General features: G+C 53.8%; 1 protein-coding gene across 1 annotated transcript in view; it reads left to right on the plus strand.

The window, feature by feature from the left end:
- Positions 1-8,003: 8,003 nt before the first annotated feature.
- The window catches only part of LOC144612360 (zinc finger protein 687-like), a 27,875-nt gene continuing 20,142 nt past the window's right edge, over positions 8,004-15,736 (plus strand). The window contains 1 exon segment of the mRNA XM_078431935.1: positions 8,004-8,251. The gene's annotated coding sequence lies outside the window, so the exon portion shown is untranslated.

Here is a 15,736-nt window from a genome sequence, read left to right on the forward strand (position 1 = left end):
CCCCCCTGTCCACTGGCATCGTCCCGCCATCCCTCAAAATCGCTGCTGTCACCCCCATTCTGAAAAAACCTGGTCTAAACCCTGACACCCCAAACAACTTCAGACCAATCTCCAACCTACCCTTTCTGTCCAAAGTTTTGGAACGTGCTGTAGCTTCCCAACTCAAATACCACCTCTCTACCAATAACCTGTATGAAACTTTCCAATCCGGATTCCGCTCAAACCACTGTACTGAAACTGCGCTCCTCAAAATCACAAACGACATTCTCCTCTCCTCCGATGCTGGCAACCGCAACATCCTCATCCTACTTGACCTCAGCGCCGCCTTTGACACCATAAAACTCCATTCTCCTCACCCGACTTGAAACCTCCCTTAACATCACCGGCACAGCCCTATCCTGGTTCAAATCTTACCTCTCTGACAGACACCAGTTCATCTCCATTAACAACTGTAAATCCCCCACCGCTCCCCTCCCCCAAGGTGTCCCCCAAGGCTCAGTCCTTGGCCCCCTCCTCTTCATCCTCTACCTGTTCCCCCTTGGTCAATTAATCCGCCGTCATGGTCTCAACTTCCACTGCTTCGCCGATGATATCCAGCTCCTCATCTCCACCAAGTCAATCTCCTCCACCACACACTACACTGACAAACTGCATTACTGAAATAAAATCTTGGCTTCAATCAAACTTCCTCAAACTCAATTGCAACAAATCTGAAATCATCATCATTGGTCCAAAAATGCTCACCAAATCCACCCAAAACTTCATCCTCAACATTGATGGTCTCCCAGTATCCACCTCACCTCACATCCGGAATCTTGGAATCATCCTTGATCAAACCCTCTCCTTCGACAAACACATCAAACACATCACAAAGACAGCCTTCTTCCACCTCAAAAACATTGCCCGTCTCCGTCCATCCCTCTCCTCCACAGCTGCAGAAACCCTCATCCACGCCTTCATCACCTCCCGTCTGGACTACTGCAACAGCCTCCTCTATGGCGCACCCTCAAAAATCATCAATAAACTTCAATACATTCAAAACTCCGCTGCCCGTCTACTCACACACACCTCGATCCGTGACCATATCACCCCCGTCCTTTATAAACTCCACTGGCTCCCCATCCCCCAGAGAATCCAGTACAAAATCCTCCTCATAACCTACAAAGCCCTCCATAACCTGGCCCCATCCTACCTGACCGACCTCCTCCACAGGCACACTCCCACCTGCACCCTCCGCTCTGCCGCTGCCAATCTCCTATCCCCCCACATCCGGACTAAACTCAGATCCTGGGGGGACAGGGCTTTCTCCATCGCTGCTCCCACCCTATGGAACTCACTACCCCAAACCGTTAGAGACTCCCCCACACTCACCACATTCAAAACATCGCTGAAGTCTCACCTGTTCAGTACTGCCTTCAACCACTGAAGGTCACCTCACCTTCTGTCTCCTTTCTCTGTTCATTTATTTATTTACTTATTTATCTATTTATTCATTTCCCTTATGTTCTCAAAATCTCTGTAAAGCGTCTTTGAGTATATGAAAAGCGCTATATAAATAAAATGTATTATTATTATTATTATTATATGTCTATAAGATCCCCTCTCATCCTTCTAAACTCCAGTGAATACAAGCCTAGTCTTTTCAATCTTTTCTCATATGACAGTCCCTCCATCCCAGGGATCAATCTCGTGAACCTACGCTGCACTGCCTCAATTTCAAGGATGTCCTTCCTCAAATTAGGAGACCAAAACTACACAATTCTGTGTGCTAGACTGGGCAGTGTACACAACTCTGCGATTTCTTTGTATATATAGTGTTTGCAACCATTTATTTCTGTTCAACCTCCTGGATAAGTTGATAGTTGACATTTATAACTATTTCTTGAAGAGTTGCTGCTTCGTGATCTTTAAACTTTGGATGTTACTGATTGAATATTTGTACCAGAGATCCAATTCTGTTTCAGGCCAATTGATCAATATTATCTTAGGTGATGACGTGTGCTAGACTGTCCGCTAATCAACGGGGCAAGAGGGCAGGACATCGGGAGACAGACGTTCGGATTGACCAATCAATCGAATGTGGGGCGGGATCCGACGGTGATTAACACTTGGCTTAGCCAATCAGTATTCCAGAGCTGGAGCCTGACGTCTGGTTCAACCAATCAACACTCCCCTAGAAGGCGGGACTAGCATCGTTTCGGCCACTCGTACGAACGTGGGGCGGGACCCGTGGCGTCTGATAACCAATCAGTGGGTTGTGAAGGCGGGTCTGGGGGAGACTGACGTCGGTTTCAGCCAATCAATGTGTTCGGAGCGCTGGACTAAGGGGAGGATGACATCATCATCAACCAATCACTTGGTCTCTGGGGGCGGGACGAGTGGTGGAGAGAGAACTTTCAGACATCACTTGCTTCCCTTTATTTTGTTTAAAGACCTAAATCACGGAAAATAAACGAGATGATGTAGCGACCATAGAGAATGGTCCAGGTCGTCGAACCCTCGGATTGGCCAGCGAGGTCACGTGTGAACGCGACCATGGGGATTGGTCCAGGGAGCGACATCGCTGATTGGCCAGCGATGTCATGTGCGCGTTTGGCGTCCGAAATAGTTAGTTCGGCGAAGTCTTCGAAGAAGACAGTAAGTTTTTGATGGTTGTCCTTTACCTTGTTGTTTAACTCTGTATTCGAATATTGCGGCTGCAATAAACTTCTTCTACAACCAACAAGTTTCCGGACTCGCCATATTGGTGACCCCGACGTGATCTGGACGATCACCGACTATGCAGGGACCCGACGCCTCGTCGGCGATGGCCGCGCCGGGCACACCGGAGTCAAGCGCGGTAAGCGTTCACCTTCCGTGGTTTTGGACGCACGCACCGCAATCTTGGTTTATACACACCGAAGCTCAATTTCATATAAAGAAGATATCGGACGACTCCACGAGGTATTACTACCTCGTCAGCGCTCTATCATCGGAGACGACCACGCGCGTGATGCGGTTCATCGTTAATCCACCTGCGGAAAGTAAGTACGAGGCCCTGAAGAAAGTATTACTGCGAATCTTCGGGTTTAATAAGCATGGTGGTGCGGCAAGACTTCTGCACCTACCGGATCTTGGAGACCGACTGCCTTCCGTCCTCATGTCCGAAATGATGATGCTAGCCGGTGAGCATACGGATTGCCCTATGTTCGAACAGGCATTCCGCGAGAAGCTTCCTGAGGATGTCCGACTGCTGCTCACGGATTGTTCTTTTAAGGACCCCGAAGCATATGCAGCGAAAGCGGACGCGCTCATAGCGGCTAAAAACAAGGCAAAGGACCAGGCAAGCGGTTCGATCAACAAGGTCTCGACATCAGTGACCACGCCACAGCGACGGCAAGATGGCGCCACGTCTCCCGCCAATTCTCCGAAAGCCCGCCAAAAAGATCCGCACAAGCGCGGCTGGTGCTATTATCACCTACGATGGGGTAGCGAATCCCGCAACTGCCGCTCACCTTGTACCTTCGCGGGAAATGCCTCGGCCGATCGTACATAGGGGCAGTTACGATTGGCCAGAACCGGCGCCTCTATGTCCATGATCGATTCACGGACACAGAATTTTTGGTGGACACGGGAGCCATCGTCAGTATAGTGCCGCCGACCGACCTCGAAACCAGATCGGGTAAGACAGGTCCCACCCTCATCGCGGTTAATGGCAGCCCAATTCGCACTTTCGGTATACGGAAGATGTCCCTTGTGTTAGGCCTCCGCACGTACGAATGGCCATTCATCATAGCCGACGTCAAACAAGCGATCTTGGGAGCAGATTTTCTCTGGGCTTTTTCACTGGTCCCTGATGTCCGCGGTAACGACCTCCGACCCTCCGCTGAAGATGAGCACGTCGCTCCGACAATCGCCTCCTCGCCCAGCCCTACTGTCCAGGCCGTCGTCGCGGCCCCCGACTCGTATGCTGAGATTCTGGCGGAGTTTCCAGAGCTGCTCATTCAACGTTTCGACACGTCTTCGGCCAAGCACGGCGTGGTCCATCACATCCGCACCGAAGGCCCTCCTGTTTTCGCTCGGGCCAGGAGGCTACCGCCAGACAAACTGGTGGTGGCACGGGCAGAGTTCAGGAAGATGGAGGAAATGGGAATTGTTCGTCAGTCTGACAGCCCGTGGGCCTCGCCGTTACATATGGTCTCCAAGGCATCTGGGGGGTGGAGACCATGTGGCGATTATCGGCGTCTCAATGCTGTCACCACGGCTGATCGCTACCCCATACCGCACCTACAGGACTTTTCATCTGGGCTGGAAGGAGCGGTGGTGTTCTCCAAAATCGATTTGGTGCGAGGATACCACCAGATCCCGGTGCGACCGGAGGACATACAGAAAACTGCAACAATTACTCCGTTCGGGTTGTTTGAATGGTTGCGTATGCCTTTCGGTTTAAAGAATGCGGCACAGGCTTTCCAACGACTGATGGACCGCGTGGGCCGGGATTTACCCTTTTTGTTTATTTATTTAGACGACATCCTGGTTGCCAGCACCTCAGTACAGGAACACCAGGCCCACTTGCGGACCGTTTTCCAGCAGCTCCAAGACCACGGGCTCATAATCCAACCCTCCAAATGTCAATTCGGCCTTCCTGCTCTTGATTTTCTAGGGCACAGAATTACCCCTGCCGGCGCCTCCCCTTTGCCCGAAAAGGTGGAGGCTATCCGGGCATTTCCTAGACCCACCACAGTAAAAGGGCTACAGGAGTTCGTAGGCATGGTTAATTTCTACCATAGGTTCGTTCCGGCAGCTGCGCGAGTCATGCGCCCACTCTTCCAATGCCTTGCAGGGAATCTGGTAGAGTTGATATGGTCCCCGGCCGCAGAGTCGGCTTTTACAGCAGCTAAGGCAGCTTTGGCAGACGCCACCATGTTGGTCCACCCGAGCCCCTCCGCCCCCACGGCCCTGACGGTTGACGCCTCTGACGTGGCGGTGGGCGGGGTTCTGGAGCAGCAGGTCGGTGGCCGTTGGCAGCCTTTGGCGTTTTTCAGCCGGCAACTAAATTCGGCTGAGCTGAAGTATAGCGCATTTGACCGAGAGCTTTTGGCCCTCTATTTAGCTGTTCGTCATTTCAGGTACTTCCTTGAGGGCCGCCCATTTGTGGCCTTTACGGACCATAAACCATTAACATTTGCTTTTGTCAAATTGTCTGACCCATGGTCGGCCCGCCAGCAGCGGCACCTGACTGCTATCTACGAATTCACCACCGATGTCCGTCATGTCGCGGGTAAGCTTAATGCCGTTGCTGACGCCCTGTCTAGACCTGCTTTTCCCCCTATTTCGGCGGTGGACTGCGAAGTGGATCCCCAAGAGCTTGCGGAGGCACAGCTTCTAGCGGATACCGCTTCGGCATACCAGTCCACCACTTCGGGATTGAAGTTGGCCCAGGTAGCTTGTGGGTCAGAAGGCACAAAAGTCTGGTGCGATGTTTCTCTTCCCCGTCCCAGGCCGGTAGTACCGCCCTCCCTTCAGCGCCGGGTTTTCGATGCCATTCATGGGCTGGCGCACCCGTCCATCCGCTCCACCTCTGCTTTGGTAGCAGCTCGGTTTGTCTGGCATGGCCTACGGAAACAGGTAGCGGGTTGGGCGCGTGCCTGCGTTCCCTGTCAGACCGCTAAAGTCCAGCGCCATGTCCAGCCCCCCGTACAGGATTTCGAGGTCCCGGCTGTTCGTTTTTTCCACATCCACGTGGATTTGGTCGGTCCTTTGCCTTCCTCCCGGGGCTACACCCACCTCCTCACGGTGGTGGATCGGTTCACCCGGTGGCCAGAGGCTTTCCCATTGTCTGATATTTCGTCAGCGTCTTATGCTAGGACTTTGGCCCTTCATTGGGTAGCTCGTTTCGGGGTCCCGGCAGTTATTACCACTGACAGAGGCCCACAATTCACTTCGTCCCTCTGGGCCACGCTCACGGAACTGTACGGGTCCAAGTTACAACCCACGACTGCATATTAGCCCCAGGCAAATGGACTCGTAGAAAGGTTCCACCGCCAACTTAAGGCGTCCCTCAGTGCAAGGCTTGAAGGCCCGGACTGGGTAGACCAGCTCCCTTGGGTTCTTTTGGGCATCCGGACTGCTCCTAAGCTAGATCTCGGTGCGTCGTCCGCAGAGCTAGTATATGGCTCGACACTTCGAGTACCCGGAGATCTGTTTCCGGACCCTTCAGACCAGCTGCCTACAGTCCCATCAGTGTTAGCATCTCTCCGGGAACGGGTGGGCTCCCTGGCTCCAGTTCCGACTTCACGTCATGGGTGTCCCATGGTACATGAACCGCCTTCCCTGAAGGACTGTGAGTTCGTTTTTCTGCGAAAAGATTCCCATCGCGCCCCGTTGCAGAGGGTCTATCAAGGGCCGTTCCGGGTTTTGCGTAAGGGAACGGCTACCTTCACCTTAGACATGTGCGGCAAGAGTGAGCTCGTCTCGGTGTCCCGGCTCAAACCTGCACATTTGGATCCGGATCAACCAGTCCTGGTCGGTCAAACCCCTAGGAGAGGCCGACCTCCGTTAGTTCCGCTCAGTCCAGGACCCCCCGTTCCGACAGTTCCTCCAGGACCCCCCGTTCCGACAGTTCCTCCAGGACCCCCCGTTCCGGCAGTTCCTCCAGGACCCCCCGTTCCGGTAGTTCCTCCAGGACCTCCCGTTCCGGCTGTTCCGCCAAGTCCGGAACCCCCGGCTCCTGTGGTTCAGGCTGTCCCTCTCCGTACTCGTTATGGTCGCGAAATCCGGCTCCCTGCTAGGTTCCGCACCTCGGGTTCTGGGGGGGGTCATGTAGCGACCATAGAGAATGGTCCAGGTCGTCGAACCCTCGGATTGGCCAGCGAGGTCACGTGTGAACGCGACCATGGGGATTGGTCCAGGGAGCGACATCGCTGATTGGCCAGCGATGTCATGTGCGCGTTTGGCGCCCGAAATAGTTAGTTCGGCGAAGTCTTCGAAGAAGACTAAGTTTTTGATGGTTGTCCTTTACCTTGTTGTTTAACTCTGTATTCGAATATTGCGGCTGCAATAAACTTCTTCTACAACCAACAAGTTTCCGGACTCGCCATAATGATTTGTTTTATTTTGTATATAAGCGTGGCTGTGAGGCGACGCAGGGAGGGATAGAGGAAGAGACGGAGGGAGAGGGAAGGGGAAGGAGAGAGGGAGGGAGAGAGGAAGGAGAGAGGGAGGGAGAGAGGAGGGAGGGAGAGAGGAAGGAGAGAGGGAGGGAGAGAGGGAGGAGAGAGAAAGGCAGTCAGGGAGGGAGTGAAGGAGGGTAGGAGCGAGAGGGAAGGGGAAGGAGGGGGAGAGAGGCAGGGGAGGGGGAAAGAGGCAGGGGAGGGAGAGAGAAAGGCAGAGGGAGGAAGTGTAGGAGAGAGGGAAGGGGAGAGAGGCAGGGAGAGAGGGAAGAGAGGGAGGCAGGCAGGGAAAGAAGGAGGGAGAGAGGGAAGGTAGGAGAGAGAGGGAAGGAGAGAGGGAGGAAGAGGGGAAGGAGAGAGGGAAGGAGAGAGGGAAGGAGGAAGAAAGAGGGAGTGAGGGGAGAGAGGGAAGGAGGAAGAGAGAGGGAGTGAGAGGAGAGAGGGAAGGAGGAAGAGAGAGGGAGTGAGAGGAGAGAGGGAAGGAGGAAGATAGGCAGGGAAAGAAGGAGGGAGAGAGGGAAGGTAGGAGAGAGGGAAGGAGAGAGGGAGGAAGAGAGGCAGGGGGAGGAGAGGGAAGGAGAGGCAGGGAGAGAGGGGGAAGGTAGGAGAGAGAGAGAGGGAAGGAGGGGGAGAGAGAGAGAGGGAAGGAGGGGGAGAGAGAGAGGGAAGGAGGGGGAGAGAGAGAGGGAAGGAGGGAGAGAGAGAGAGAGGGGCGGAAGTCCGGGGGGCGACTGCGGGGCGGAAGTCCGGGGCTTCCTTGACGACGGGGTCCGAGTGGGCGGGACCTCGGGCGGCGCGGGGGCATCCGGTGAGTGGCGGCGGCCAATGGGGAGGGGCGGAGGGCGGTGACGGGCGTGCGGCGCGGCCAATGGGCGGCGGGGCGGCCTAGCGGCGGGGCTGCAGCCTGTAGTCGCTGTCCGCCGCCGCTGCCGCCGCCGCCGCCGCGGAGACCGGGGAGTGGAGGCGCCGCGCACCGGGAGCCGGAGCAGCAACAGCAGCAACAGCAGCAGCAGCAGCAGCAGCGCCGCGGGCGGAGAGTGGCGGGGAAGGAGAACGGAAAAAGATGCAGAAAATCGGCTGAAGAGAAATACCCCCTCCAGGTTAAAGTCTAATTTAGTAATTTACCGGCTGTGAGGGAGTGTGTGTGTAGGTGAGTGAGGGTGTGACTGAGTGAGTGTGAGTGAGGGAGTGAGTGAGTGAGGGTGAGTGAGTAGTTGAGGGTGAGGGTGTGAGTGAGAGGGTGTGAGTGTAAGGGAGTGAGGGTGTGTGTGTAAGGGAGTGAGGGTGTGTGTGTAAGGGAGTGAGGGTGTGTGACTGAGGGAGTGTGTGAGTGAGGGAGTGAGTGAGGGTGTGAGTGAGGTGAGGGAGTGTGTGAGTGAGGGTGCGAGTGGGCGAGGGTGCGAGTGAGGATGTGCGAGTGAGGGTGTGTGTGACTGAGTGAGGGTGTGTGAGAGTGGTGGTGTGAGTGAGGGTGTAAGTGGGTGAGGGTGGGTGTGAGTGAGGGTGTGTGTGTGAGTGTGTGTGTGTGAGTGAGGGTGTGAGTGAACGAGTGAGTGAGGGTGTAAGTGAACGAGTGAGGGTGTAAGTGAGTGAGGTGAGGGTGTGTGTGAGGGAGGGTGTGAGTGAGTGAGGGTGTGAGTGAGGGTGTGTGTGACTGAGTGAGGGTGTGTGAGGGTGGTGTGAGTGAAGGAGTGAGGGAGGGAGTGAGTGAGTGAGTGTGTGTGTGTGAGTGAGGGTGTGAGTGGGAGGGTGTGTGTGAGAGGGTGTGAGGGAGGGAATGAGTGTAAGGGTGTGAGTGAGTGTGTGAGTGTAAGGGTGTGAGTGAGGGTGTGAGTAAGGGAGTGAGGGTGTGTGACTGAGGGTGTGAGTGTGAGTGAATAAGTGAGTGAGTGAGGGTGTGAGTGAGGGTGGGAGTGAGTGGGGTGTGTGAGTGAGGGTGTGTGTGGGTGAGAGTGGGAGTGAGTGGGGTGTGAGTGAGGGAGGGTGTGTGAGTGAGGGTGTGCGGGTGAGGGTGTGTGTGACTGAGTGAGGGTGTGAGTGAGGGTGAGTGTAAGTGAGGGTGTGAGTGAGTGGGTGTGAGTGAGGGTGTGCGAGTGAGGGTGTGTGTGACTGTGAGTGAGGGTGATGGTGTGAGTGAGTGAGTGAGTGAGTGAGGGAGGGAGGGAGTGAGTGTAAGGGTGAGAGTGAGGGAGTGAGTGTAAGGGTGTGAGTGAGAGTGAGGGTGTTAGTGAGGGTGTGTGACTGAGGGAGTGAGTGTGAGTGAATAAGTGAGTGAGTGAGTGAGGGTGGGAGTGAGTGGGGTGTGTGAGTGAGGGTGTGAGGGAGAGTGTGTGGGTGAGAGTGGGGTGTGAGTGAGTGAGGGAGGGTGTGTGTGAGTGAGGGTGTGTGAGTGAGTGAGGGTGCGAGTGGGTGAGGGTGTGAGTGAGGGTGTGCGAGTGAGGGTGTGTGTGACTGAGTGAGGGTGTGTGATGGTGTGAGTGAAGGAGTGAGTGAGGGAGTGAGTGTGTGTGAGGGAGGGTGAGGGTGTGACTGAGTGAGGGTGTGTGAGTGAGGGTGTGTGACTGAGGGAGTAAGAGTGAGTGAGGGTGTGAGTGAATAAGTGAGGGTGTGAGTGAGAGGGAGTGTGAGGGAGGGTGTGTGACTGAGGGAGTAAGAGTGAGTGAGTGAGGGTGTGAGTGAGTGAGGGAGTGTGAGTGAGTGAGGGAGTGTGAGTGAGTGAGGGTGTGTGAGTGAGTGAGGGTGTGTGTGAGTGAGGGTGTGTGTGAGTGAGGGTGTGTGAGGGAGGGTGTGTGACTGAGGGAGTAAGAGTGAGGGTGTGAGTGAGTGAGGGAGTGTGAGTGAGGGAGTGTGAGTGAGTGAGGGTGTGAGTGAGGGAGTGTGTGTGTGAGTGAGGGTGTGAGTGAGTGAGGGTGTGTGAGGGAGGGTGTGCGTGAGGGAGGGTGTGCGTGAGTGAGGGGGTGAGTGAGGGTGTAAGTGAGTGAGGTGAGTGGGTGAGGATGTGTGAGTGAGTGAGGGTGTGTGAGTGAGGTGAGTGAGGGTGTGTGTGGGTAAGGGTGTGAGTGAGTGAGGGAGGGTGTGAGTGAGGGTGTGTGTGTGACTGAGAGGGTGTGTGTGTGACTGAGAGGGTGTGAATGAGTGAGGGTGTGTGAGTGAGGGTGAGGGTGTGAGTGAGGGTGTGTGTGAGTGAGGGTGTGTGTGAGTGAGTGAGGGTGTGAGTGAGTGAGTGAGGGTGTGTGTGTGAAGGAGTGCGTGAGGGTGTGTGTGAGTGAGGGTGAGGGTGAGGGTGTGTGAGTGAGGGTGTGTGTGAGTGAGAGTGAGTGAAGGTATGAGTGAGAGAGAGTGAAGGTGTGAGTGAGTGAGTGAGGGTGTGAGTGAGTGAGTGAGGGTGTGAGTGAGCGTGGGTGCATTGACCAACGCAAATTGGAGGGGCAGCACCTCATTTTTCGCTTGGGCAGCTAACACCCAAGCGGTATGAACATTGACTTCTCCAACTTCAAGTAGCCCTTGCTTTCCCTCTCCCTCCCTCCCTCCCTCTTCCCCCTCCCTCTTTCCCCTCCCTCTTCCCCCTCCCTCCCTTCCCCTCCCTCCCTTCCCCTCTCCCTCCCTTCCCCTCTCCCTCCCTTCCCCTCTCCCTCCCTTCCCCTCTCCCTCCCTTCCCCTCTTCCTCCCTTCCCCTCTCCCTCCCTTCCCTCTCCCTCCCTCCCTCCCTTCCCCTCTCCCTCCCTCCCTTCCCCTCTCCCTCCCTCCCTTCCCCTCTCCCTCCCTCCCTTCCCCTCTCCCTCCCTCCCTTCCCCTCTCCCTCCCTCCCTTCCCCTCTCCCTCCCTCCCTTCCCCTCTCCCTCCCTCCCTTCCCCTCTCCCTCCCTCCCTTCCCCTCTCCCTCCCTCCCTTCCCCTCTCCCTCCCTTCCCCTCTCCCTCCCTTCCCCTCTCCCTCCCTCCCTCCCTCCCTCCCTTCCCCTCTCCCTCCCTCCCGTCCCCTCTCCCTCCCTCCCTTCCCCTCTCCCTCCCTCTCTTCCCCTCTCCCTCCCTCCCTTCCCCTCTCCCTCCCTCCCTTCCCCTCTCCCTCCCTCTCCCTCCCTCTCTTCCCCTCTCCCTCCCTCTCTCCCCCTCCCTCCCTCTCTCCCCCTCCCTCTCTCCCTATCTCTCTCTTCCTCTCCCTCTATCTCTCTCTCCCCCTCCCTCCCCACCCAAGTCATCATTATCAGTTTCACTGTGTAGGAAGGAACTGGAGATGCTGGTTTAAACCAAAACTACACACAAAATGCTGGAGTAATTCACAGGACAGGCAGCTACAATGCTGAGAACTATATTCTGCACACCGTATCTTCCCCTTTGCTCCACCTATTGTACTTGAGTTTGACTTGTTTGTATTGGTGTATAGTATTATCTGATCTGATTGAACAGCATGCAAAACATAGCTTTTCACTGGGCCTGTACTCATTGGAGTTTAGAAGGATGAGGGGGACCTCATTGAAACTTACCGAATAGTGAAAGGCCCGGATAGAGTGGATGTGGAGAGGATGTTTCCACTGGTGGGAGAGTCTAGGACCAGAGGGCACAGCCTCAGAATTAAAGGACATACCTTTAGAAAGGAGATGAGGAGAAATTTCTTTAATCAGAGGGTGGTGTATCTGTGGAATTCATTGCCTCAGAAGGCAGTGGAGGCCAATTCTCTGAATGTATTCAAGAGAGAGCTGGATAGAGCTCTTAAGGATAGCGGAGTCAGGGGGTACGGGGAGAAGGCAGGAACGGGGTACTGATTGAGAATGATCAGCCATGATCACATTGAATGGCGGTGCTGGCTCGAAGGGCCGAATGGCCTCCTGCACCTATTGTCTAAAGGTGCAGATTCACAGATTCCTGAAGAATAAAGGTGCCAGGGGTTATGGGGAGAAGGCAGGAGAATGGTGTTGAGAGGGAGTGACAGAGCAGCCATGATTGAATGGCGGAGTAGACTTGATGGGCCGAATGGCCTAATTCTGCTCCTATCACTTATGAACAGCACCAGCACATCCCTCCTTTAAAAGGTATTTATTCACAAAATGCTGGAGTAACTCAGCAGGTCAGGCAGCATCTCAGGAGAGAAGGAATGGGCGACGTTTCGGGTCTGAAGAAGGGTCTCGACCCAAAACGTCGCCCATTCCTTCTCTCCTGAGATGCTGCCTGACCTGCTGAGTTACTGCAGCATTTCGTGAATAAATACCTTCGATTTGTACCAGCATCTGCAGTTATTTTCTGACACTCCCTCCTTTAAAAAGTCACTATTTGTAAGGGCAGTTTCTGTTTCATGTAGTTGAAACGCACTGCAGTGGGATGTGTATTGTGGACAGTCCTGTGCTTAACTTAAAGTTCAGTTCATTTCAGTTTAGTTTATTGTCACGTGTACCGAGGAGGTACAGTGAAAAGCTTTTGTTGCGTGCTACCCAGTCAGCAGACAGACAATAGATGATTACAATTGAGCCATCTACTTCTTCTTGCCTTTGAGGCAGCAGAAGTTATGAAGCTGCTTCTGCTGTCTCTGTTGTCGTTCACCTGACTGAGGTCAGTTGACAGCCCCAATCGATCCATGATTACAGTGTACAGATACATGATAAGGGAATAATGTTTCGTGCAAGGTAAAGCCAGTAAAGTCCGATCAAAGATAGTCCGAGGGTCTCCAATGAGGGAGACGGGAGGTCAGGACCGCTCTCTAGTTGGTGAGAGGACGGTTCAGTTGCCCTGATAACAGCCGGGAAGAAACTGCCCCTGAATCTGGAGGTGTGCGTTTTCACACTTCCCGATGGGAGAGGGGAGAAGAGGGAGTGGCCGGGGTGAGACTGGTCCTTGATTATGCTGCTGGCCTTGCCGAGGCAGCGTGAGGTGTAGATGGAGTCAGTGGGAGGGAGGTTGGTTTGTGTGATGGTCTGGGCTACGTGCTGGTTTGGAGACTGGGTTGGGGGGCTCGAGGTGTCGTGAAGGCTACCTGCGCTGCGATTTCTTAAAGAGAGGATTAACATGGAGTAAGTCGGGGACAGACTTTTCTCCCTGATTTGGCTCCAGTGGATTTGTCAGTGCGTTGAGCCGCATGTACCTGACTGTTTAAGCTGGAGTGACTCCACACTGACCCTGGCCTCAGTCTTCAAGCTCGGAGAACAGAGCTGATGAACCGTGAGATTAGCCTCACGCTGGCCCTGCTCCCACACCCTTGTGTACGGACGCAGGGCACAATGAGCCGTCTCCGTGCCTCGGCTGGTTAGATCGTTAACAGTGTGTGGACTCGGGTGGAACTCAGGGCTGACAGGTGCTGTCCACATGAATAACCCGTGGTAGTCAGTAGCTTTTGGGCCAAGCATTCTTGTTATTGAGGGCGTGCAGCGTAGGTTTACTAGGTTAATTCCCGGAATGGCGGGACTGTCATATGTTGAAAGACTAGAGCGACTAGGTTTGTATACACTGGAATTTAGAAGGATGAGAGGGGATCTTATCGAAACGTATAAGATTATTAAAGGGTTGGACATGTTAGGGGCAGGAAACATGTTCCCAATGTTGGGGGAGTCCAGAACCAGGGGCCACAGTTTAAGAGTATGGGGTAGGCCATTTAGAACAGAGATGAGGAAAAACTTTTTTAGTCAGAGTTGTGAATCTGTGGAATTCTCTGCCTCAGAGGGCAGTGGAGGCCAATTCTCTGAATACATTCAAGAGAGAGCTAGATAGTGCTCTTAAGGATAGCGGAGTCAGGGGGTATGGGGAGAAAGCAGGAACGGGGTACTGATTGAGAATGATCAGCCATGATCACATTGAATGGCGGTGCTGGCTCGAAGGGCCGAATGGCCTACTCCTGCACCTATTGTCTATAGTCTATTGTCAAGGAATCTCTTCAGCCCCATAGACTGGGCTGTTTGGCCTACAGGGGATTCATGGCCACTGTTTGGGTACACTTCTCAACTTATTTCCACTAGCTCCATCCACTTCAGTTCAGTTTATTGTCACGTGTACCGAGATACAGAGAAAAAAAACCCCGTTGCATTCAATATCTGGTGACAGAATGGAAACAGGCCCATCGAGTCCATCGACATATGATGAAAGAATGGGTCGGCTGGGCTTGTATTCACTGGAATTCAGAAGGGATCTCGCCGAACAATATAAAATTCTTAAGGGAATGGACAGGCTAGATGCAGGAGAAATGTTCCCCATGTTGGGGGAGTCCAGAACCAGGGGGTCACACACAGTTTAAGAATAAGGGGGTCGGCCATTTAGGACTGAGATGAGGAAAAACCTTTTCCACCCAGAGAGTTGTGAATCTGTGGAATTCGCTGCCACAGAAGGTAGTGGAGGCCGATTCACTTGATGTTTTCAAGAGAGAGTTAGATTTAGCTCTTAGGGCTAACGGAGTCAAGGGATATGGGGAGAAAGCAGGCACGGGGTACTGATTGTGGATGATCAGCCATGATCATATTGAATGGCAGTGCTGGTTCGAAGGGCCGAATGGCCTCCTTCTGCACCTGTTGTCTATGTTTCTATGAGTCCATACTGACTAGAAACATCACCTATTTGTTTTTTCAAGTGATGCTGCCCGACCGCTGAGCTACTCCAGCTTTTTTGAGTCGATCACCCGCTCTCACCATCTCTACATCACTGCCTATGTCACTCGTTTCCCTTTCACCGAACTAGTCTGGAGAAGGGTCTCGACCCGAAACGTCACCTATTCCTTCTCTCCAGAGATGCTGCCTGTCCCGCTGAGTTACTCCAGCATTTTGCGTCTCCCTGTAAATCGTCCTTGGCGTGTGTGTAGGGTAGTGTTCATGTGCGGGGATCGCTGTGCAGCGCGGACTCGGTAGGCTGTTACCGCGCTGTCTCCCTGAAACTAAAACTAAAGGAGACCATTTTGGAGCAGGGAGGTTCTGCTGCAGTTGTACAGGGCATTGGTGAGACCACACCTGGAGTATTGCGTACAGTTTTGGTCTCCTAATCTGAGGAAGGACATTCTTGCCATAGAGGGAGTACAGAGAAGGTTCACCAGATTGATTCCTGGGATGGCAGGACTTTCATATGAAGAAAGACTGGATAGACTCGGCTTGTACTCACTGGAATTTAGAAGATTGAGGGGGGATCCTATAGAAACGTACAAAATTCTTAAGGGGTTGGACAGGCTAGATGCAGGAAGATTGTTCCCGATGTTGGGGAAGTCCAGAACAAGGGGTCACAGTTTAAGGATAAGGGGGAAGTCTTTTAGGACCGAGATGAGAAAGTTTTTTTCACACAGAGAGTGGTGAATCTGTGGAATTGTCTGCCACAGAATGTAGTTGAGGCCAGTTCATTGGCTATATTTAAGAGGGAGTTAGATGTGGCCCTTGTGGCTAAAGGGATCAGGGGGTATAGAGAGAAGGCAGGTACGGGATACTGAGTTGGATGATCAGCCATGATCATATTGAATGGCGGCGCGTACAGGCTCGAAGGGCCGAATGGCCTACTCCTGCACCTATTTTCTATGTTTCTATTTTACAGCATTGTAGTTGAGAGTGACTGTGACTCATTGTGGACTTCAGTCTCTGGCGTTGTAGGTCTGGACGTGCCGCGGCTCGCTGGTCCTCTCTTTCTTCACTGTG

Source organism: Rhinoraja longicauda, chromosome 44, assembly GCF_053455715.1.
Source record: "Rhinoraja longicauda isolate Sanriku21f chromosome 44, sRhiLon1.1, whole genome shotgun sequence".
NCBI lineage: Eukaryota > Metazoa > Chordata > Chondrichthyes > Rajiformes > Arhynchobatidae > Rhinoraja > Rhinoraja longicauda.